The 23,868-nt window shown below is 42.9% G+C and overlaps 1 protein-coding gene across 1 annotated transcript in view; it reads right to left on the bottom strand.

The window, feature by feature from the left end:
* Nucleotides 1-23,618, bottom strand: part of LOC124555400 (serine proteinase stubble) — a 221,380-nt gene extending 197,762 nt beyond the window's left edge. The window contains exon 1 of the mRNA XM_047129296.1: nucleotides 23,415-23,618. The gene's annotated coding sequence lies outside the window, so the exon portion shown is untranslated. The remainder of the gene's footprint in view (nucleotides 1-23,414) is intronic.
* Between the last annotated feature and the right edge of the window lie 250 nt (nucleotides 23,619-23,868).

Raw genomic sequence — 23,868 nt, 5'->3', positions numbered from 1 at the left:
TCCTACTTTTACACACTACTGTTCCAAGACATTCTTTAGCCACTTCTAGTACTGTGTCCCTTTACCTTGTCCATTCCTTTTCCAATGACTGTAATTGACTACATTCAACTAAGTGGTACCTTTCTGAGATCGCTGTTATGTACTTGTGCCTGATTTCCTTATCCTGAAGTTTCTCGACTCTTATCCTCCTACATATGGACCTGACCTCCTGCGCTTTCGGCCTCACAATCCCAATTTCACTGCAGATTAAATAATGATCAGTGTCATCAAAGAATCCCCTGAATACATGTGTGTCCCTCACAGCCTTCCTGAATTCCTGATCTGTTATTATATAGTCAATGACAGATCTGGTTCTCCTGCCTTCCCACGTATACCGGTGAATGTTCTTATGTTTAAAAAAGGAGTTTGTGATTACTAAGCCCATACTGGCACAGAAATCCAAGAGTTGTTTCCCGTTCCTGTTGGCCTCCATATCCTCTCCAAATTTACCCATAACCTTTTCATACCCTTCTGTTCGATTTCCAATCCTGGCGTTAAAATCACCCATGAGCAGAACACTGTCCTTGTCCTTTACTCTAACAACTACATCACTGAGTGCCTCATAAAAACCATCCATATTATCTTGATCTGTCCCTTCACAATGCGAATATACTGACACAATCCTAATTTTCTTGCTAGACACTGTCAAATCCATCCACATCAGTCGTTCGTTTACATACCTTATTGCAACTACGCTGGGTTCCATTTCTTTCCTGATGTAAAGCCCTACACCCCATTGTGCTATTCCTGCTTTGACTCCTGACAGGTAGACCTTGTATTCTCCCACTTCCTCTTCTTTCTCACCCCTTACCCGAATGTCACTAACAGCTAAAACGTCCAGCCCCATCTTACTTGCAGCCTCTGCCAGCTCTACCTTCTTCCTAGAGTAGCCCCCATTGATATTAATAGCTCCCCATCTCATTACCATTTGTTTGCCAAGTCGCATCTTTGGAGTCCCTGGTTTGTCAGTTAGAGGTGGGACTCCGTCACCTCCAAAGGTCCGAGGCATTTTGCTCTGATTGTTGCCAGCATCATATTTAAAGTACCAGGGAAGCAGGTTGCTAGCCTTACTTGCCCCGCGTCCCATTGGGTTTTACCCCTAACGGCTGAGGGACTAACCGGTGGATTTGGTAGTCTTTGCCGTATGAGCACAAAGGTGACCACGACTCAGAATATGTCCGAGATGCCCAGCCTTATTCCAAAGTAACTGGTATCCCGACTGTCGGGACCACTTACTTGGCCACTCATACGTTGCCCGTGGTTCATGAACTAGGACATGACTACAGGAACCCACACCATGAACCACACCTCTCTGATAGGAAATCACAAATCCAGTCACATAACTGAGACGATATTCCATGAGCACGCAATTTCACTATGAGCCGCGTGTGTGGTACAGTCTCATCATCGGTCTCATCGGATTAGGGAAGGATGGGGAAGGAAGTCGGCCGTGCCCTTTCAAAGGAACCATCCCGGCATTTGCCTGGAGAGATTTTAGGGAAATCACGGAAAACCTAAATCAGGATGGCCGTGTGGTACAGTGTCAAACGCCTTCCGGAAATCCAGAAATACGGAATCGATCTGAAATCCCTTGTCAATAGCACTCAACACTTCATGTGAATAAAGAGCTAGTTGTGTTTCACAGGAACTATGTTTTCTAAACCCATGTTGACTGTGTGTCAATAGACCGTTTCCATAGAGGTAATTCATCATGTTCGAACACAATATATGTTCTAAAATCCTGCTGCATATCGACGTTAACGATATGGGCCTGTAATTTAGTGGATTACTCCTACTACTTTTCTTGAATATTGTTGTGACCTGTGCAACTTTCCAGTCTTTCAGTAAGGATCTTTCGTCGAGCAAACGGTTTTATATGATTGTTAAGTATGGAGCTAATGCATCAGCATACTCCGAAAGGAACCTCCACTACTGGCCATTAAAATTGCTACACCACGAAGATGACGTGCTATAGACGCGAAATTTAACCGACAGGAACAAGATGCTGTGATATTCAAATGATTAGCTTTTCAGAGCATTCACACAAAGTTGGCTCCGGTGGTGACACCAACAATGTGCTGACATGAGGAAAGTATCCAACCGATTTCTCATACACAAACAGCAGTTGACCGGTGTTGCCTGGTGAAACATTATCGTGATGCCTCGTGTAAGGAGGAGAAATGCGTACCATCACGTTTGCGACATTGATAAAGGTCGGATTGTAGCCTATCGCGATTGCGGTTTATCGTATCGCGACATTGCTGCTCGCGTTGGTCGAGATCCAATGACTGTTAGCAGACTATGGATTCTGTGGGTTCAGGAGGGTAATGCGGAACGCCGTGCTGGATCCCAACAGCCTCGTATCACTAGCCGTCGAGATGACAGGCATCTTATCCGCATGTCTGTAACGGATCGTGCAGCCACGTCTCGATCCCTGAATCAACAGATGGGGACGTTTGCAACACAACAACCATCTGCACGAACAGTTCGACGACGTTTGCAGAAGTATGGACTATCAGCTCGGAGACCATGGCTGCGGTTACCCTTGACGCGGCATCACAGACAGGAGCGCTGCGATGGTGTACTCAACGACGAACCTGGGTGCACGAATGGCAAAACGTCATTTTTTCGGATGAATCCAGGTTCTGTTTACAGCATCATGATGGTCGCATCCGTGTTTGGCGACATCGCGGTGAACGCACATTGGAAGCGTGTATTCGTCATCGCCATACTAGTGTATCACCCGGCGTGATGGTATAGGGTGCCATTGGTTACACGTCTCGGTCACCTCTTGTTCGCATTGACGGCACTTTGAACAGTGGACGTTACATTTCAGATGTGTTACGACCCGTGGCTCTACCCTTCATTCGATCTCTGCGAAACCCTACATTTCAGCAGGATAATGCACGACCGCATGTTGCAGGTCCTGTACGGGCCTTTCTGGATACAGAAAATGTTCGACTGCTGCCCTGTCCAGCACATTCTCCAGATCTCTCACCAATTGAAAACGTCTGGTCAATGGTGGCCGAGCAAGTGGCTCGTCACAATACGCCAGTCACTACTGTTGATGAACTGTGGTATCGTGTTGAAGCTGCATGGGCAGCTGTACCTGTGCACGCCATCTGAGCTCTGTTTGACTCAGAGGTGGTTGTTCTGGGTACTGATTTCTCAGGATCTATGCACCCAAATTGCGTGAAAATGTAATCAAAAATGGTTCAAATGGCTCTGAGCACTATGGGACTCAACTGCTGAGGTCATTAGTCCCCTAGAACTTAGAACTAGTTAAACCTAACTAACCTAAGGACATCACAAACATCCATGCCCGAGGCAGGATTCGAACCTGCGACCGTAGCGGTCTTGCGGTTCCAGACTGCAGCGCCTTTAACCGCACGGCCACTTCGGCCGGCAAAATGTAATCACATGTCCGTTCTAGTATAATATATTTCTCCAATGAATACCCGTTTATCATCTGCATTTCTTCTTGGTGTAGCAATTTTAATGGCCAGTAGTGTAACTGGTATACAGTCTGGACCAGAAAACTTGCTTTTATTAAGTGATTTAAGTTGCTTCACTACTTCGAGGATATTTACTTCTACGTTACTCATGTTGGCAGCTGTTCTCGATTCGAATTCTGCTGGACTGCTGGTAGCGTATTGGACGTCACGAGTGATTCATCCGCTGATTTCGTGCGATATTTTGCAAACGCCCTCTGTAGTGCTCGACGGTTCCTGTCCGTCAGTACATGAGGTCTGCCTCAGTTTAACTGTGATTGTTCCTTCACCTTTCCACTTCGCAATCGTGTCGACTTGGGCACCTTTAAAAGAGTTGAAATATTCCTGATGTATTTGTTACTTAAGTGACATCTAATGACTAGTCCACGTTCGAAGTCACTGAACTCTTCTGAGGGACGAATTCTGCTGTTATTGCTACTCCACTGACAACACAATACTCTTTTCTTTTGCACTGGTGCGCCTGCCCCTCGTGACATCTCGTGGCCAATCCCGCATTACATTCTTTTGATCATATAGTGTGTGATTACTTCTGTCTAGCTGAAATTGTATTTTAACTTATCACGATTAAATTTTACGGCTTACACTTCGCCAACTGTAAAAGAAAACCTTCCTCAGTTTCATACGTAAAGAATCGGTTGTTGTTTGTTCCCTTTGTTAACGCATAAGCGTCGGCTACTGTCTATTTCAAGAGAGAGCTTCAGAGTCTTTGTCCCGGAACTCACCACAGAATTTCAAAATGTGGAATGACCAACAGAATCTCTAAAATTTAAGAAAAACCTTCTACAGACACGCCTAAAAATTCAGTAAGTATTGGCGAAAGTCCAGCAAAATGAACACCATCTACTGCATTGTTTAACGTTTCGCAGCAATGTTTCAGTTTCTGCACACACGGTTCTAATATGATACGTTCCCTACTTCGCTACATTCCCCAGTGACGGAACTCTGCAAGGAACTGATAAGTAACTTCCGTTTGTCAGGCTTTAGTCAACCGGCTAAAAGCGGCTTATATTCTGTTAAACTTTTGCGCTCTGGGCACTAGAACAGGCTTATTTTTTACCGAAAATTCCAATCTAAAAATAAACTCCGTGTCACTATCGGTCACGCAGAACATGACCTGGTGACTGACTAGACGCTGCTTCATCCTCTACCACTGGACATCAGTATTAGAGAAAAATGCCGATGGCACACCATCCTACATGCCGTTAATGTTGACTTCCGTAAGCGCAACCTGTATTTGTTCTTCCAGTAACCTCTCAGCTGTCCAAAGGAAGCTGAGGGGTCTCCATTCCACTCGTCCCAGAAATGAAAATGTCTTCGCCACACCAGAGATCTAACAATGATTCTCATTATAACAGTCAGATCCAATGACTGCTCAGTTACGAAGGCGGAATTATTTTCTTCTGAAAGTACAAATAATTTGCAGTACTAAGTCACAGGCTCAGATATGACGAAGTTTCGTGTAATAAAAGGCGGTGCAGCAATTTCTGTGTCCATATGCGACACAAGCTTTTGTAGCCGGTGTCATTTTAAGTAAAATCCTTCTCGACATTTGACAACGCCAGATTTTAAAATAAACTAACTCTTAGTTTACGTGCAATAATACCTAAACCTCAGATTACATTTTACGGCATGAAGTGAACATAAAACAAGAAGAATTTTACTCGTAGTTCAGACTCAGTTCTCATTTTGGTAATTCGGTTTTCTAATAAATTGCATAAATTTTACCGATAGGCTGGCATCGCACCTATTTTTCTATTGGTGAATATCTAGCTAATAGGTTTCCCGAGTAAACGGTACTGAACACATTTACATGCAAATCTGGCGCGCAAACCTGTATATAGTCCGTTACCTGGAACATATTTTTGCGCAGTTGTCGTGCTTTTACCTGGTAGTGCGCGTTCCTGGAATAATAACTCTTAATGTACATCTCTCAGGAAACCAACCTGCTTTCTTACAGTAACAGCCTATTAAGGGAACAGTTTGTGAAGACCATCTTTACTACTTACTGGATTTTTCGCAGATCGTGACCCCACAAAATTTAGAAACCACTGTTAATGCGAATATTCCCTATTTTTCATTTTTTTTATGCGATAATGATGGTGTTGAGCAACAGTTTCCGAAACCCGGTTAAGGAAAATAAATTATTTCTGCAGATCGTGACCCCACAAAATTCAGAAACCACTGTTAATGTGAATATTCTCTATTTTTCATTTTATATTCTATAATGGTGGTGTTGAGCAACAGTTTCCGAAACCCGGTTAAGGAAAATAAATTATTTCTGTAGAACATTCTCAACATTGTGTTTTTCATTTATGGTTATAAAGTTGTTCTATCATCAAGCGACAGATGAATCAGTTGACATAAAACGACGAAGAAGTCGCGCATAAATACTATCGTGTAGCAGGCGTGTTATTCAACATCGTTCTGAAACTGAAATATAAAGAAAATGCTGCTAGGGCAACCACCTCCGTATAAGAGCGAACAGCGCGCCTTCCCGACCCATAGAGGACCTAGGTCCTATCCTTACTATTAGCGAGGACTTATTCTGGCGCGAACACGCAAGACGCGTCCACTCAGTTTCGTGAAGCCAATCGCCGACCTTTTTACAGGAGGAGCAGTGCATCTCCGGTTTCTGAAATACATAATAACGACTGGGAGAGAAGCATTCCCTTCCAAAACTGCCGTATAGTTTACGCATTAGATAGACGGTGCTCTCCAACCTTTCTGAGTCCTTTACTCCTGAATGCAATCAGATGCCGACAGGAGTGGCCGAGCGGTTCTAGGCGCTTCAGTCTGGAACCGCGCGACCGCTACGGTCGCAGGTTCGAATCCTGCCTCGGGCATGGCTGTGTGTGATGTCCTTAGGTTAGTTAGGTTTAAGTAGTTATAAGTTCTAGGGGACTGATGACCTCAGATGTTAAGTGCCATAGTGCTCAGAGCCATTTGAAACATATTGCAATCAGATATAAGCTAGTACCCCACCTCTCACCCCTCCCCTTCGCCCTTCACCGTCAATAGAGCGCCTAAGCAAACTTTGGAATTAAGATAATTACACTGTACCGCCAAAGAAACTGGTATAGGCCTGCGTGTTTGGATACAGAGATATGTAAACAGGCAGAATACGGCTTCCAAGTACATTTGACGTACTATTGTTCCTATTAAACTACGAGCAGGTCATTTACATTGTGGCGTGAGCCCAAGTATTGGCCAATAAACCTGCATGCTTGCACATACGTCGATCTGGGGATATAGAACGATACTGTAAAATGTCCTCTTTTACACTGAAGCGCCAAAGAAACTGGTGTAGGCATGCGTATTCAAATACAGAGATTCGTAAACAGGCAGAATATGGCGTTGCGGTCGGCAACGCCTATACATGACAATTACTGTCTGGCGCAGTTGTTAGATCGGTTACTGCTGCTACAATGATAGGTTATCAAGATTTAAGTGAGTTTGAACGTGGTGTTCAGTCAGCGCACGAGCGATTGTACACAGCATCTCCGAGTTAGTGATGTGGGGATTTTCCCGTACGACCATTTCAGGGATGTGCCGTGAATATCAGGAATCCGGTAAAACATCAGATCTCCGACATCGCTGCGGTCGGAGAAACATCCTGCAAGAACGGCACCAACGACGACTGAAGAGAATCGTTCAACGTGACAGAAGTGCAATGCTTCAGCAAATTGCTGCAGATTTAAATGCTGGGCCATCAACAAGTGTCGGCGTGCAAACCATTCAACGAAACATAATCGATACGGGCTTTTGGAGCCCAAGGCCCACTCGTGTACCCTTAATGACTGCACGACACAAAGCTTTACGCCTCTCCTGGGTCCGTCAACATTGACATTGAACTGTTGATGACTGGAAAGATGTTGCCTAGTCGGATGAGTCTCGTTTCTAATTGTATCGAGCGGGTGGACGTGTAAGGGTATGGAGACAACTTCATGAACCCATGGACCTTGCATGTGAGCAGCAGACTGTTCAAGCTGGTGGAATCACTGTAATGTTGTGGGGTGTGTGCAGTTGGAGTGTTATGGGACCCCTGATACGTCTAGATACGACTCCGACAGGTGACACGTACGTAAGCACCCTGTCTGATCACCTGCATCCATTCATGTCCATTGTGCCTTCCGACGCACTGGTCAATTCCAGCAGGACAATGCGACACTCCACACATCGAGAATTGCTACAGAGTGGCTCCAGGAACATTCTTCTGAGTTTAAATATTTCCGCTGGCCACCAAACTCCCCAGACATGAACATTGTTGAGCATGTCTGGGATGCCTTGCAACGCGCTGTTTAGAAGAGATCTCCACCCGCTCATACTCTTACGGACTTATGGAAAGTCCTTCAGGATTCATGGAGTAATTTCCCTCCAGCACTACTTCAGATATTAGTCGAGTCCACGCCACGTCGTGTTGGGGCACTTCTGCTTGGTGGCGTGGTCCCTACACGATATTAGGAAGGTGTACCAGTTTCTTTAGCTCTTCAGTGTATTTTACACTGTTATTTTTAAAAATGCGGAAAATAAATGATATATAGTTTTTGTAGGTTTATTTATTTAGAACAACTTTGTAACGATAAATGAAAAACACAATGTTGAGAATGTTCTACAGAAATAATTTATTTATTTATTTATTTATTTACACGTCAAGTTCCGCATGACCAAATTGAGGAGCAAATCTCCAAAGCCATGGAACGTGTCAGTACATGAAATTACAACATAAAAGTAATTACAGATAAAAATAAAATGTTCATGAAACTGAAAAAGTTTAAGTAAACGCAATCAACAATACAACAAGAATCAGCTTAATTTTTCAAGGAAATCCTCAACAGAATAGAAGGAGGAAACTCTTCAGTTTCGATTTGAAAGCGCGTGGATGACTGCTAAGATTTTTGAAGTCTTCTGGTAGCTTATTTAAAATGGATGCAACAGTATACTGCACACCTTTCTGCACAAGAGTTAAGGAAGTCCGATCCAAATGCAGGTTTGATTTCTGCCGAGTATTAACTGCTTATTCTTGGGAATAAGCTGATACTGTTAACAGTAAAGAATATATTGAGAGGCCAATGTCAAAATACCCAGACTAGTGAAAAGGGGTCGACAAGAGGTTCGCGAACTTACACCACTTATTGCCCGAACCACCCGTTTCTGAGCCAAAAATATTCTCTTAGAATGGGAAGAATTACCCCAAAATATAATACCATACGACATAAACGAATGAAAATAAGGAAAGTAGTTTAATTTTCGTGTCGAACGATCACTTACTTCAGACACCATTCGAATAGTAAAAATGGCAGCATTAAGTCTTTGAACAAGAACCTGAACGTGGGTCTTCTACGAGAGTTTACTATCAATCTGGCCACCAAGAAATTTAAACTGTTCAGTTACACTAATCATATGCCCATTCTGTGAAATTAAAACGTCGAGTTTTGTTGAATTGTGTGTTAGAAACTGTAAAAACTGAGTCTTACTGTGATTTAGCGTTAGTTTATTTTCTACAAGCTATGAACTTGGGTCATGAACTGCACTATTTGAAACCGAACCAAAGTTACACAAAACATCATCAGCAAACAGAAATATTTTAATGTTGCCCGTCATACTAGAGGGCATATCATTATATAAATAAGGAACAGGAGTGGCCCCAACGCTGATTCCCGGGGCACCCCCCATTTGACCGTACACCACTCAGACCCCAAATCGCAGCCATTTTCGACACTGTGAGTAATGAGCTTTTGCTGTCTGTTGCTAAAGTAAGAGGTGAACCAATTGTGAGCTACTTCCCGTATTCCGTGATGGTCCAACTTCTGGAGCAATATTTTGTGATCAACACAATCAAATGCCATTAGTTAAATAAAAAAAGATGCTTCAGAAACCTTTTGTCTAACCCATCCAGTACCTCACAGAGAGCCGGCCGGAGTGGCCGAGCGGTTCTAGGCGCTACAGTCTGGACCCGCGCGACCGCTACGGTCGCAGGTTCGAATCCTGCCTCGGGCATGGATGTGTGTGATGTCCTTAGGTTAGTTAGGTTTAAGTAGTTCTATGTTCTAGGGGACTGATGACCTCAGAAGTTAAGTCCCAAAGTGCTCAGAGCCATTTTTGAATCTCACAGAGAAAAGAGAATATATCATATTCAGCTTGAGCAGAAATGCTCTGAAGTCAGAGTTAGGAGACCTATAAACAACAATTAGAAGTTTAGTTCCACTAAATTGAAATGCCCCTGCACAACATTCAAATATATGTTCAGTGCAGTGCCGTGGTACGTCTATGGACTCAAATGGAATACTGTTTTTTTACGTACATGGCCACTCCCCCATTCCGCAAGGAACTCCTTGAAAAACAGCCAGATAATCTGTATCCTGGTAAAGGAAGCCTCTGAATTCTCAAATTATTTAAGTTGTGCTCCGATATACCAATAATTTCATTCTGAACATCTATAAGCAGTTCTCTAACTTTATCTCTAATATCTATTATATTTTGCTGAAGTATGCTAACTCCTTCTCTACTTGGAAACATGACGTTCTCTGAATGTAATTAATTATTTAGAGGGACTACCTTTTAAGCAGGTATACCTATCAGCTGACTTCAATCTAAAAAAGGTGCAGCTCTAATACCAACTACTACAGTAATTTTTCCATGAGTGATACCACCACCACCACCACCACCCACTTCACTGTCACCTATAAGCTTAGCCAGCCTCCCCTTCCCATACCTATTGAGGTGCAGGCCATGCCTAGTGAAATCTGATCTACTGATAGACTCAACTAGCACCACTGCGATGTGACCCATGCCCTCTGCCATCAGTGCCTTCTCCTGCCCCATGTTAACGCGCCTAACAGCCGCATTAAGATGAGGCTGAAACAGTTGCACGAAATACAGATTAGTGCCACCAGTTTGAGTATCTATCTTAACCAGATCACCACCTACATCATATTCCCCTTCCCTATCAAGACTGTTCCCTGCTCCACCCACATTCACTACATGATCCTCTTTCGTAAAATTCCTACATAGCTCCCCTATGCTGTCAGTCACCTGAGCCAATCCTGCACTAGGCTTCACAGTGCTGGTGACCTGGTACTCACTCCCCAACACTTCCTGCAACTGCTGGCCAACACCTCTACCGTGTGAACTACCTATCAGCAGAACCTTCTTCTTTCTATTAGATTTTTCAACTGACTTATGCCTCCTAACTACCGAGGACTGCTGCATGTTTCCTACACTTACAGCTACAAGAGGCTCCTCTCCACTCAACTTTGACAGTTGCTCGAATCTATTGCCTATACGCAAAGTACAACTGTATGAATACCTCCTCCTCCTAGCTGCCTTCTTACCAACTGCGAGTTCCCATTCCCCACCACCCTTCCCGGCCGCGGTGGCCGTGCGGTTCTAGGCGCTTCAGTCCGGAACCCCGCGACTGCTACGGTCGCAGGTTCGAATCCTGCTTCGGGCATGGATGTTGTGATGTCCTTAGGTTAGTTAGGTTTAAGTAGTTCTAAGTTCTAGGGGACTGATGACCTCAGATGTTAAATCCCATAGTGCTCACAGCCATTTGAACCATTTGAACCACTTGAACCATTTGAACCACCACCCTTCACCCTCCTCAGCCTATCTAGTTCCTCCTTCGCGTATTGTAGCTGCACCTGAGGGGCACAGAACTTACGCTCCTGCTCCTCTATCACCTTATTTCTACTACATTCTGCATTCCCAGGAGAGGCTCCTAGAATGCTCACTGGCTTCCATACTGCATTCCCCCCAATGAAAATAATTTGAATAAATCCCACACCGTAACCCACGACTCACAAGCCTACAACAGAGCCCACACTTCTCACTCATGGTAAAATTTACAGTTACTGAAAAAAACTAAACGTCTACGTTACCAAAGTTCAGTTACACCAGTAGAACTACGTATAAAATTAACAATAACGCTCTCGAAATTCTCTCTCTATTAAAAAAGCAACCACTTTTATTAATACTACTAAGCCACGACTAATATCAATACCAACCAAACGTTACAAAATTTATTAGCTAAAATCAAAATGCAAGCGGCCACGGGAACACTCAACGAAGTTAAAACAGTGAATGAAAATTTTACTGAAATGTTTCGCTAGAAACAATAAGAAACGCCAGCTGAAACTAAAGCACGAAATTTACTAAACGACTTCAACGCATAGGAAACTCCAGAAAACACAGCGAGCGAACGAAGGTGTTTTATTAAATTCCTAACTTATGAGTCGATAAAGTAATTCGTACTGCTTATTTCTGATTACCTTTTTTTACAGAATGATCAAGCAATTCTCAGTGCAACGCTGGTACTACGTACATCTCCTTCTCAGAAAAGAAAGCTATCTATCCATATTGAAGGTCGGCACTTGTTTCAAAACATGTTTCCTCTGCACCACTACTCTGACTAGCGACACTAGCTTCACCCATACCCTACACTCGCGCAGAAAATCGACCAAGTTAAAAGAAATGGTAGAAACTGGAAGGCTTCAAGCTGATGATGGTTTGTATCTGATCACTGCCGATAATAATAATCATCATAACAATAATAGTGTGTCACCCTACAGCGATGTAGCAGCCATTATATAATTACTGCTGTGTTGTGATGTCAATTGGTTCGTTTGTCTGTTGCTAAGCGAAGAACAAAGCAATGTCTGTTCCATTGTGGGAGCTGTCTACTGGGTTAGAGCTTAAGTTCGTAGCGTTTTTCCATAAGTTTAAAAAACACGACGGATATCCATAACACACTCTTTAGTCATCAATTATATATTCTCCTTCGCCATTTACGACAGTCTGCCAACACTGGGGCAACTATTTGATTCCGCGACTGTAGAAATCACGTGGTTTTGAGGCTAACAACTCGTCAAGCCATGTTCGGAGTCCATTTTCATCTGGAAAGGAGGATCCTTGAAGGTTGTTGGACAGAGAGCGGAAGAGGTGAAAATCTGAGGGTGCAACATCAAGTGTGTAAGGTGGATGCAGAATGACTTCCCAACCCAACTCCTGAACAGTAATCTTTATCAGTCTAGCAGAATGTGGGCGGGCGTTATCGTAGAGAAACATCACTTCAAGCAGTCCAATTGATGACGAGTAGCAGAGATACACATATTTCCACCCGCAGATTTTTGTTACTTTGGTTAGAGCTTGCAGAATACTTATTTCAACATTCTCTGTTACCATCTGCTGCTCTTTCTTCTACATCTTCTTGATTAGTATGTGTCTTCCAAGATGACAACAGCTGGGTTCATAGACGTATACATTCCTGGTTTGACACGATTCTAGCACTCTATCACACCTTGACTGGTCCGATAAACTACCTGATCTTAATCCTATTGGATGTCTCTGGCACTATTTGGAACAGCTGGTGAGACGTATTATGAACATCGCTGTTATCTGCTGTACGGCACCTAATCATTAATGAGTGGCGTCAGCTGCGCATGGGATGCCTGACTAACATGTGAATTTTCTTACTCCCAGAACTGAGGCCATTATAAGGACTGGAGGCGGTGTTAACAGTGTTATCGTGATTTGGTGACTTTTTTTAATCCAGTTAGCTTATTTCCCGTCTACATCAAAACAAAAAAGTAACTCCGTGATGACGGCGACTCGCGCTACTCCATCCTCTATCTCGGTGGTTCCCAACCTGTGGGAAATTATCCTCGAGAGGTAAAATCAAATTTTCTGAGGGGTAAAAACGAAATGGTTTGAGTGTATTTCGGTCACGATCTAAATTATTTTTAGAGGAACATTACTATTATCGTTATTTAAAAAGACAGCAATACTGATTACACAACCTTTTTTAACCTCCCCATTGCATACAAATGTCAAACGGTGGTGAAATGATCACAGTTCATCACATTTGCCAGTTCTCGAGTGACTGGCGTGGGTCAATGTGGATTAATGTGTTTAAACGATCTTCATCCAACCCCAAAAGTCTTCCTGAACGTGGAGGGTTACTGATGTCAAAACGATTCTCATTAAGGCGAGTAAACCATTCCCCTGTCGTGCTCTCTCCAACGGTATTATCCTCATACACGGCGCAAATGTTTCTGGCTGCCTCCGCATCTGTGACACCTCTATTGCACTCAAACAGAAGAATGTGTCGGAAAAGTTCCGATTTCTCCATTTGGCAGTCCATTTTCCAATTTCCACAACCCCACTCACTATCTCCAAATGATAAAACGACAAAGTGTAAACGTAAATACCAGCAGTGAATTACAAATAAGAAAAGACGTTCGATAAACCTAACCTAACCTAACATACCAACATGCAAAACCAAAACGCTACGAACTTATGCGCCAACCTAATACATCTGAAGAAGGCATTTTCACAGGATATTTAAACACGTGCTAAGTACATGTGTCAATTTCACTGTCACGGTTGCGTGATACAAAGTACAAAGTATGTACGTAGTGGGTAGATTATGTGAGAAAGATGTTGTTCATACACTCATCTCACAAACTGTAACATCCGTCACATTGTGTCACGCATTAATGTTAGTGTTTTTAAAAATGGTTCAAATGGCTCTGAGCACTATGGGACTTAACATCTGTGGTCATCAGTCCCCTAGAACTTAGAACTACTTAAACCTAACTAACCTAAGGACATCACACACATCCATGCCCGAGGCAGGATTCGAACCTGCGACCGTAAGAGTCGCGCGGTTCCGGACTGAGCGCCTAGAACCGCTAGACCACCGCGACCGGCTAGTGTTTTTAAAAATGTGATTACTGAAAACTTATGTAATCAGTATTACTGCCTTTTTAAATAATGATAATAGTAATGTTCTTCTAAAAATAATTTAATTTCGTGACCGAAACACACTCAAACCTTTTCGTTTTTACCCCTCAGAAAATTTGATTTTACCCCTCGGGGATAATTTCCCCCATGTTGGGGACACCGAGATAGAGGAAGGTGCAACGATAGTCGTCTTCATCACGTAGTTACTTTTTTGTTTTGATGTAGACGGGAAATAAGCTAACTGGATTAAAAATGGTCATCACATCACGACAACACTGTTAACACCGCCTCCAGTCCTTATAATGGTCTCAGTTCTGGGAGAAAGAAAATCCACATGTTAGTCAGGCATCCCATACCCAGCTGAAGCCACTCATTAATGATTAGGTGCCGTACAGCAGATAACAGCGATGTTCATAATACGTCTCACCAGCTGTTCCAAATAGTGCCAGACACATCCTATAAGATTAAAACCAGGTAGTTTATCGAACCAAGTGCGATAGAGTGCTAGAATCGTGACAAACCAGGAATGTATGCGTATACCTCTATGAACACAGCTGTTGTCACAGTAACCTGAATGAATGAGCCACAGTCGTGATACAGAATAAACTCACAAAATATCACAGAACTGTGTCCAGGCCGGACTACAGACTCCACACATTGCGTCTACATCTACATCTACATGATTACTTTGCAATTCACATTTAAGCGCCTAGTAGAGGTCCAGCGAGCCACCTAACCATTTTCTACCGTTCCACACTCGAACAGCGCGCGAGAAAACGAGCACTTCAGTATTTGCGTGCGAGCTCTGATTTCTCTTACTTTATTATGATGATCATTTCTCCCTATGTAGCCGGCTGAAGTGGCCGTGCGGTTAAAGGCGCTGCAGTCTGGAACCGCAAGACCGCTACGGTCGCAGGTTCGAATCCTGCCTCGGGCATGGATGTTTGTGATGTCCTTAGGTTAGTTAGGTTTAACTAGTTCTAAGTTCTAGGGGACTAATGACCTCAGCAATTGAGTCCCATAGTGCTCAGAGCCATTTGGACCATTTGAACCCTATGCAGGTGGGCGCCAACGAACTATTTCTGCATTCGGAGGAGAAATCTGTTAATTGAAATTTCATAAGAAGATCTTGCTTTAATGAAAACTGTCTTTGTTTTAATGATTGCCACCCCTATTCCCGTATCATATCCGTGACACTCTCTCCCCTGTATCGCGATAATACAAAACGAGTTGCCCTCCTTTTTACTTTGTCTATGTCCTCCTATCTGATGCGGTTCCTACACTGCGGAGCAATACTCCAGAAGAGGACGGAGAAGCGTAGTGTAGGCAGTCTCTTTAGTAAACCTACTGCATTTTCTAAGTGCTCTGCCAATAAATCGCAGACCTTGGTTCGCTTTCCCCACAACATTATCTGTGTGATCGTTCCGAGCTAAATTAATAGTAGTTGTAATCCCTAAGTATTTACCTAAATTCACATCCTGTAGATACGCGTGATCTATCGTGTAACCAAAACTTAGTGTATTCCTTATAGTACTTACATGAATGACTCCACACTTTTCAGTCAATTGCCAATTTTCGTACCATACAAATGTCTTGTCCAAATAATTTTGTAATTGGTTTTGATCATCTGAAGACTTTACAAGACGTCATCTGCAAACAATCTAAGAGGGCTGCCCACATTGTCTCCTAAATCGTTTATATAGATCAGGAACAGCATAGGGTCTATAGCACTTCCTTGGGGAACGCCAGATATTACATCTGTTTTACTCAATGACTTTCCGTCAGTTACTACGACCGGTGACCTCTTTGATGGGAAATCACGAATCCAGTCGCACAACTGAGACGATACCACGTGAGCACGCAATTTGATTAGAAGTCGCTTGTGAGGAACGGTGACAAAGACCTTCTCGAAATCTAAAAATATGGAATCAGTTTGATATCCCCTGTCGATAGCACTCATTACTTCGTGAGATTAAAGAGCTAGTAGTGTTTCACAAGAAAGGTATTTTCTGAATCACTGTTGGCTATTTGTCAGTAAATTGTTTTCTTCTAGGTAGTTCATAATATTCGAACACAGTATACTGTTTCAAAAACCTACTGTAAACCTACGTTATTGAAATGAGTGTGTAATTCGGGTTTCACGTCTCGTTTGGCAATCGGTGCACTAGCAGCCGCCGGCCGTTGTGGTCGAACGGTTGTAGGCGCTTCAGTCCGGAACCGCGCTGCTGCTACGGTCGCAGGTTCGAAACCTGCCTCGGGCATGGATGTGTGTGATGTCCTTAGGTTAGTTAGGTTTAAGTAGTCCTAAGTCTAGGGGACTGATGACCTCAGATGCTAAGTCCCATAGTGCTTAGAGCCATTTGAACCATTTGATTTTGAGCACTGGCAGCCAAGCGTCATTCAAAAGGAGGCAAAATCGCGACTTATCGGACCGCACTACACGCGTCCCTCCTACTACTGTCACAGTCTCTGTGTTGTTTGGCCCAATGAAGATGTATAGCCTTATGTTCCTCCGTAGGCAATGGGCTTTTGCGTGGTACCTGACTCCAAATGCGCACTGCATACAGTTCCCTCCGCGGCCGGGCCTGTATTCATTAACTGCAGCAATTCCTGTCGGAACAGAAACGCATTGTGACTGACAAGGCGTGACACTCGTCTCTGGTCCTTGTGGGTTAGGATATCTTTTAGATTAGATTAGATTAGATTAGATTAATACTAGTTCCATGGATCATGAGTACGATATTTCGTAATGATGTGGAACGAGTCGAATTTTCCAATACATGACATAATTAGGTTAATTTAACAACATACTTAAGTTAATATAACAACTTTATTTTTTTGTGTTTTTTATTTTTTTTTATTTTTTTAATTTTTTTTTTCTTAATTTATATCTAAAAATTCCTCTATGGAGTAGAAGGAGTTGTCATTCAGAAGTTCTTTTAATTTCTTCTTAAATACTTGTTGGTTATCTGTCAGACTTTTGATACTATTTGGTAAGTGACCAAAGACTTTAGTGCCAGTATAATTCACCCCTTTCTGTGCCAAAGTTAGATTTAATCTTGAATAGTGAAGATCGTCCTTTCTCCTAGTATTGTAGTTATGCACACTGCTATTACTTTTGAATTGGGTTTGGTTGTTAATAACAAATTTCAGAGAGTATATATACTGAGAAGCTACTGTGAATATCCCTAGATCCTTAAATAAATGTCTGCAGGATGATCTTGGGTGGACTCCAGCTATTATTCTGATTACACGCTTTTGTGCAATAAATACTTTATTCCTCAGTGATGAATTACCCCAAAATATGATGCCATATGAAAGCAATGAGTGAAAATAGGCGTAGTAAGCTAATTTACTAAGATGTTTATCACCAAAATTTGCAATGACCCTTATTGCATAAGTAGCTGAACTCAAACGTTTCAGCAGATCATCAATGTGTTTCTTCCAATTTAATCTCTCATCAATGGACATACCTAAAAATTTGGAATATTCTACCTTAGCTATATGCTTCTGATTAAGGTCTATATTTATTAATGGCGTCATACCATTCACTGTACGGAACTGTATGTACTGTGTCTTATCAAAATTCAGTGAGAGTCCGTTTACAAGGAACCACTTAGTAATTTTCTGAAAGACAGTATTGACAATTTCATCAGTTAATTCTTGTTTCTCAGGTGTGATTACTATACTTGTATCATCAGCAAAGAGAACTAACTTTGCCTCTTCATGAATATAGAATGGCAAGTCATTAATATATAATAAGAACAACAAAGGACCCAAGACTGACCCTTGTGGAACCCCATTCTTGATAGTTCCCCAGTTTGAGGAATGTGCTGATCTTTGCATGTTACGAGAACTACTTATTTCAACTTTCTGCACTCTTCCAGTTAGGTACGAATTAAACCATTTGTGCACTGTCCCACTCATGCCACAATACTTGAGCTTGTCTAGCAGAATTTCATGATTTACACAATCAAAAGCCTTTGAGAGATCACAAAAAATCCCAATGGGAGGTGTTCGGTTATTCAGATCATTCAAAATTTGACTGGTGAAAGCATATGTGGCATTTTCTGTTGAAAAACCTTTCTGGAAACCAAACTGACATTTTGTTAGTACTTCATTTTTACAGATATGTGAAGCTACTCATGAATACATTACTTTCTCACTTTGCGACTAATGTTCTCACGCCGTGTTACGTGGCTACGAGCGGGTTTAGTCGACCACTATACAGGGTGCGTCAAAAAAATGTATACTAACTTTGAACTGTCATAGACAATTTATTTCCCGTTCTACAAGGTTAAATATCTGTAAGAAAGTAATGTTATGTTTCTTCAACAGGTGGCAGCAGTGGCAAGGAAGTAACTGCAACACGGCGGACGTGTGTTTGAGCTTAGAAGCGGGGAAGCAGATAATTAAGTGGTACTGGAAGTTTGAGAATGTAGCTGCGGTTCGAAGACAGTGGAGAAGTGAGTATAGTACAGAACCACCTTCCAGGTTCACAATTACACGTCTACGAAACAAATTCGAAATTCGTGGAACAGTGTGTGATGTGCATAAAGGTCCATCAGGGTGACCTCGTACAGCTACAAGTGATGATTCCACAACTGCGGTCTTGGAACTGTTTCAGCGTTCGCCTCAAAAATCTTCAAGGCAAGCGGCACGTGAGAGTAAGGTAAGTGCTACGCATTTTGAAGAAAGGCAAGTTTCGTGTGTACATTCCAAGGCTGGTGCAACAGCTAAGTGACGAAGATCCAGATCGAAGGTTAGAATTTTGTGAATGGGTTCAGGAGATGGTGAGACGTGAACCGGGATTTATGGGTAGCATAATTTGGGCGGATGAAGCCCAATTCAGACTCAATGGAACTGTCAATAGGCACAATTGTGGGTACTGGGCTGAAGATAATCCCCACATTACAGTTGAAAAGGCTGTGAATTTGCCTGGTGTAAATGTGTGGTGTGGTTTGTCTGCAAGGGGACTCATTGGGCCATTCCGCTTTGAAGGTACTGTTACTGGAGAAACGTACCTAACAATGCTAGCTGACTCCATATTCCCTGCCATTCGTGCATTAGACGGTGATGATAAGTTTTATTTCCAGCAAGATGGCACCCCGCCGCACTATCATAGGGACGTACGAGCATACCTGGATCAGAATGTGCCAGGCCAGTGGATAGGACGCAGCTTACCAATCGAGTTTCCTGCACGCTCTCCAGACCTCACGCCGCTGGATTTCTTCTTATGGGGCACAGTAAAAGATGAGGTGTACAAACGTAAACCACGTAACCTGGACACACTTTGGAATGAGATTCAGGCAGTGTGCGCAGAAATCTCATTGGACACTTTGGTACGATGTACGGAATCAGTGGTGACTCGCACTCAGAAATGTATTGATGCTAAAGGCCACCACTTTGAACATTAATCACATTTGCAAAGTACATTTATTTTTCCAAATGGACTTTAAGCTTTCCATTTCTAGAAATTTAACATTGTAGAACGGGAAATAAATTTTCTATGACGCTTCAAAGCGTGTATACATTTTTTTGATGCACCCTGTATTATTGCAAATTGGAGTGGTGGCGCTTCGGTGGGCTGATCGTGAATCAACGCGTAATCGGGTTTGCGGTGGGAGGGAAGGAGGATATAACTGCAGTTATGCGATGAAAACTGTAATAATCTAGGTAATCAGAGTTATCAAGTGAATAGTCCATCGCACAAGGGCTAGAAGCTAAGTTCTTCATCTGCTGTGTCTGTTTCACTGAAATCCGCTCCAGTTTCATCCGCCGTGTCAGTTTCAATATCACTGTCTTGCCCATGTGCAGCGTATTCATCTTTACTCTTCAGACCAGCATTGATTATTATATTCTCTATTGCTTCTTCTATTAACCCATCTCTGAACCAATATTAATTTTCAGTTTCCTTTAAATGTTCGCGAACTTTTAACTTCTCACGTTGTAGGAGAACAAGACAAGTGCCATAACCCGATTTTCCAGAAGATGATGATGTTTGGTTTGTGGGACGCTCAACTACGCTGTCATCAGCGCCCGTACAAAGTCCCAATTTTTACACAGTCCAATTTTGTATCAGACCAATCTAGCCACTGTCACGAATGATGATGATGAAAGATGAGGACAACACAAACATCCAGTCCCCGGGTAGGGAAAATCTCCAACCTGGCCGGGAATCGAACGCGGGACCCCGTGATCCAGAGGCAGCAACGCTAGCCACTAGACCACGAGCTGCGGACCGATTTCCCAGAAACTTCGCTCAGTGGAAGAGGGCTCAAAATAAGCGGGCTCTTGTCTCGCCTTATCCGTAGATACTTAACCGTTTCTGAGTAAACGACGGTCAAATTTTTCGACGTTATTTGGATACTGTTTAGGGCGCAATAATCTTAGCCGAAATTGTGGCACAGTGGCTAACATCGTGCTTCACACTTTTGCGCCCCGTGTTCGAAACTCGTTTATTGTTTTTATTTCTTTTACTTTACTTTTTTACATTTATCTACGACGCGTGATCTCAGGCGCCTTCCCACGGTTCGCACGGCTGCCCCCGTCAAAGAGGTTAGAGTCCTCCCTCGGGCATAAGTGTGTGTGTTGTCCTTAGCGTAAGTTAGTTTACGTTAGATTAAGTAATGTGTAAGCCTAGGGACCGATGACCTCAGCAGTTTGGTCCCATAGGAACTTACCACAAATCTTCAATCTTAAATCTCATTTCTCTACACATGTCCTTTGAAGATTGTTGTACGAATGTTTCTTATCGAGTTAAGGTATGCAAGGACCTTCAATTAATTGCAAAATCACAACTGGGTTTCGCAATAAGTGTCGTACGTTTACTGTGCAGTATGTCTGTATAGTATCTTCAGGGATGACAATCTTATTAAATTCCAATATTCTGTAGGAAGATTTGGTGCATTCCCTTGGATGATATCGATAGTAGAAACATTCGAAACATAGTAATTCCAAATACCACGGGCATCGCGCGGAGACAGGTTTAATACAGTGATCGTTCTTCGTATGAATCTCATAAGGAAAGAAAAGTCGATAATATTGCTGAAGATTTCACATGTTGACAGTCATGGACTGCGCGGCTGGTCCCGGCGGAGGTTCGAGTCCTCCCTCGGGCATGTGTGTGTGTGTGTGTGTGTGTGTGTGTGTGTGTGTGTGTGTGTTTGTCCTTAGAATAATTTAGGTTAAGTGGTGTGTAAGCTTAGGGACTGATGACCTAAGCAGTTAAGTCCCATAAGATTTCACACACATTTTTGAATAATTTTGTGGCAAAAAACGTATAACGGATCACTTTATCGGGAACTGGAGCTTGCAGTTGATTACGAATGAAGATACATTAAAGAAATTTCAGCGGAGAGTGAAAATCTCATTCTGGAAACATCCCCCAGGCTGTGGCTAAGCCATGTCTCCGCAATATCCTTTCTTTCAGGAGTGCTAGTTCTGCAAGGTTCGCAGGAGAGCTTCTGTAAAGTTTGGAAGGTAGGAGACGAGGTACTGGCAGAAGTAAAGCTGTGAGTGCCGGGCGTGAGTCGTGCTTCGGTGGCTCAGTTGGTGGAGCACTTGCCCGCGAAAGGCAAGGGTCCCGAGTTCGAGTCTCGGTCGGGCACACAGTTTTAATCTGCCAGGAAGTTTCACTTCTAAAAGTGATTGGGTGACCATTAGTTCTCTGCGATGTAATAAGTTTTTTGTGTCACCCATAAAATTTAGTTCTCGTGGTGTGACATCTATAGAAACTAACCAATTTATTTATATCAACAACTAAAATTTAAGAGTCTTGCCACCCCCTGGACAAATTTCTGTTGAAGCCAATGGTGTCACCCAGTTTCGTGATGCAGGCAAATGGAATTGACGCCGTTTTGACTACCTGCACATCAGCTTCGCAGTTCAGTTACGGGTATCTGATGTTCTGGAACTCAAAATGAGCGAAAACATAGAGGAACGGATCTTTTGTCTTTGAACTTTCTAACACCGTCATCCACAGCATATCACATAAGCTTGTTCCAATTTAGTAGATGATGTGACCTGCTGTCAAGTTTTACATTTAATGTAATTCATCATAGGCCCAGAAGTTCCTCATTTGATACACTGAATCCCAATGCTTCTAAGTGCCCTCTTCAGTAAAAGCATCAAGCGCTCCAACAGAAAGTAAAATACATGTACAAATTCTGGGAAACTTTTGCTGCAAGTCTTTCGAACAGACAAAAGCAAGTTTCAAGAGCCATCGACATTGTAACCGATGGTCCCCATTTTAACTTTGTCCCTTACATTCTGTGAAGAGAAGGGAATTAATACACTGAACAGCCACTGGTGCCCTGATCTTTACGTAAACAGCAAATTAACCGTCCATCATATGCATGATACATAAAAAGAAAATAACAACGGAAAACGAAAGAGTGAGAATGTGAAGGAATTGCTTTACTTAAAAAGCGGAACCACAAAAGACACCAAATAAAGATCAGAAGGAGTAGGACTACCAAATAAAAAAAAGAATTCAAGAGGTGATGCTCCTTTTCACTATCAAGACTTGACCAGGAAAAAATTACTGTTAAAAAGATATTTTCGGAGAACTGTGTTTCATTACTATGGAAGGAAGAAAAAGAATGGTAAATATCGTCTGAACATTTCTTCCATAGAAGAATGCTGAGGATTAGCTTTACGAACACGGTAAAATATGCAGTAAGATTCGTTCTTTTAGACAAGAGACAACAACACTTTGTGAAACATTATAGGGAGCAAGGAAACCGACCAGATCCTGTAACATGACAGGTTTCTAGGAACTACACTGGAAGATATGGTTGCAGGGAGGAAACTCAGATGAAGACGGCGGTAATAGTTTCTTTAGTAGGTATCTTTAGATGCTGATTGTATAATTATGTTAAATTGGAATGAAGAGGGAAACAGAAAATAAAGCCCACTGAAGAATACCACAGTAGAAGAATCTACAGACTACCCAACTAAAAGAGATTAGGAATGTTTTATTTTTTGTTTTTAAGAACCAGGTTTTGCAGTTGAAGACAAAGCCACAATAGCTTATTGTAAGTAGGAAACCGCTTCTGAGACTGTCTACATATGTAGCTGCAGCTGTGTGAAGACTGTCCGGTTGCAGGCACCAGTACTCGCCTTTTCGTGGGATGCTTTCCCTGGTTCAAGGACGGGCACACCATTCCTAAAGCGGACACGGAGCCGCTACCTGGCGATGAAGCTGAGCACACAGCAGCGCATGTTGGGTTAGGACTCCAGGTGACGGCGGCGCGGCTGCAGAGGCACTGGAAGGCGGCCGACGCTCCGTCCAGAGGCCCGCTGGCCGCTGCGCTTGTGGGTGGGGGCGGTTCCTAACTGTGCCTCAACCTTCGAAGGCCGCCGCCGCTGCGCCGCGCAGCGCCGCGCATGCGCAATGACGTCACCGCCTAGCGGGCCAGCTTCCGTTCCGTTACTGTAACTCGACAGCAAAGGGTGTCCCATCTGCTCTGTGCTCGCCCTAGGCATTTTGGTCTCAAATGGCAGGATAAACAACAGATGCTTGGATTACGCACAGCAAACCATTGTGGATACACAGAGACAAAACCACTTGAGC

This window comes from Schistocerca americana, chromosome X, assembly GCF_021461395.2.
Source record: "Schistocerca americana isolate TAMUIC-IGC-003095 chromosome X, iqSchAmer2.1, whole genome shotgun sequence".
Taxonomy (NCBI): domain Eukaryota; kingdom Metazoa; phylum Arthropoda; class Insecta; order Orthoptera; family Acrididae; genus Schistocerca; species Schistocerca americana.
This window is presented reverse-complemented; position numbering and strand designations above follow the sequence as displayed.